The sequence below is a fragment of the Fukomys damarensis genome, unplaced genomic scaffold (assembly GCF_012274545.1).
Source record: "Fukomys damarensis isolate Sample0158 unplaced genomic scaffold, DMR_v1.0_HiC HiC_scaffold_39, whole genome shotgun sequence".
Taxonomy (NCBI): domain Eukaryota; kingdom Metazoa; phylum Chordata; class Mammalia; order Rodentia; family Bathyergidae; genus Fukomys; species Fukomys damarensis.
The window spans coordinates 127,674,545-127,676,631 of record NW_022900951.1 but is presented as its reverse complement, the minus strand read 5'-3'; positions in this window follow the sequence as shown (position 1 = coordinate 127,676,631).

Below are 2,087 nucleotides of genomic sequence, written 5' to 3'. Positions count from 1 at the left end.
CCCGAGGGTTGCCGTGCCATTCGCAGGTCGGGGACCCAGGTAACAAAAGTGGGCAGAGAGGCAGGAGGATTCGGAGGTGCAGCCCTAAGTCCCGGCCATGTTCGGGCATCTGGGAGGGGCTCCCGCTGCTGCCGCCTTCCATAGCTTGCTCAGGAACCCTGGTATTCATTACTATTCTGGGGGCCCATGGCCCTTGGGGTCTTGAGAGAGGGGAGGGTGTCAGGGATTGGCAGGAGATGGGTGCTGGCGTTGGTGCCTGTCTAAACCAGGGACATTGTATGGGATGACGATGAGTGAACACCTGGAAGGACACTTTGGAGCCAGGGCTAAGGGGTACAGTGGGTCACTTGCTGGTGCTAGACCTCAGGGTACCAGCCACTTTGGGCACATGGCATCTGGTTAGGGGCTGCTGCAACCCGTGGGAGCTGTGGTAGGGGTGTGGCCAGGCTGGATTTCCTGGCTGGGCCCTGGACCCTGTCCCAGATTGGCTCTGAGACTGATGTTCTCTGCCAGCCAGAATGTAGGCAGCAGCATCCTTGGATACCCGATGTCACCAGGGCTGGAGGAGTTGGTGGAGCCCCCAGCAGCCCATTCGTGCATGCTGTAGGCAATACAGCAAGGTGGGCACTCAGGAAGTGGGTGCCCTGGCCTGTCACACCTATACTTGCCTTTCCAACTTTGTCCCCTCACCTGGCTGATCTTCCTCCCCCCATGGCACCCACTGGCTACACAGGCCTGGGAAAGGCTCCTTGGAGCTCCCAGCCCAGGGTCCCAGCTCCCCATGGGATGGCCTGGCCTGGGGTCTGGGACGGGGGTGGGGCGGTGGGTGGGGTGTGTCCAACATCCATGAATCTACCCAAATAAGGGAAAATATGATAGAAGTGGATTTTGGCTTCCCGGGGGGCTTGGGGATGGGGCGACATCTGGTGGTGGTGCTATGTCCTAGGGACAAGAACCCTCCAGCCTCCCATTCCCTCTTTCCCCTAAAGAGCCAAACCTAAGGCTAGAATCGAGGACTACCAAGTTTCATCCACTCTGCTGCAGTTGACTACTAGTCAGTTACTGTGTTCTTGCTCTCTGAAGATAAAGGGATGAACTCAGATGACCCAGCTGGATGGCAGTTAGAGAATCAGTTCTCCATGCAATGCCATCCCTGGGAACTTGCTTTCTAGAGGAGGCAGGGGAACTAGGATAATTCCAACCCTATCCCCCTACAGTTCTCCGTCACCTCCTCAGCTCTCACACCTGGATGCATTTTGTGCAGGTGTGTGTACAGGTGGGGGGAGGGTTAGGGGGAAGCAGGTAGAGAGGGTGGGCTTCAGTGCAGAAAATGCCATTGTCCTCTGCCACCTCTGTGGTGGGAAAAGCAGTGGCATACAGGCAGCCCTGCGTGAGTGCACAGGGGCTGGGGAGATAGACACCCCCTGGGACTATGGGCACTGCAGACACGCAGGCCAGGGAGAGCCAACCATATTTGGGCATGACATGCTGGCCAACCTGGGCCTCCTCCGCTGGTCTTCAGAAGGTGGATCAGCACCAGAATGGAGCAGTGGGGACAAAGTCCCGCCTTGCTGGAAAAAAGACAGAGAAGGGAACACTGTAGAGAGAAGAAGAGGTAGCATGAATGTTCCCCACAATCCCTTCCCCTGAGTGTCAGCACAGGAGCCTCTGCTTCAGCTCCAGGATTATCTTCCAGAAAGTTACCTTTCCATGAAGAGCTTCCCACTACTCTGGGAACAGAGCTAAGGCTCCTAAGCAGCCTCTCCCCATGCTCCCTTTTTTTCTTTGTACCAGGGATCGAATTCAGGACCTTGAGGTTGCGAGACAGGCGCTGTGCCACTGAGCCAAATCCCTGGATCCCCAAATTCTTTCTATACCTGAACCCCTCCACCCATTTGCTCAACCTGTTGCGAACCTTATGGGGACTCCTGAGCGGGCTGCTCTGGGTCTCAAGGCCACCGCCCTCTGCGCCCTGCCGGCCACCACCTGGGTCCCTTGGCTCAGGACCACTCGCCAGGAGAGGAAGCCCCGTGCGGCCCTGTGGTCACAGCCCGGCCTGGAGGCCCGCAGACGGCGCATAGTTAGGC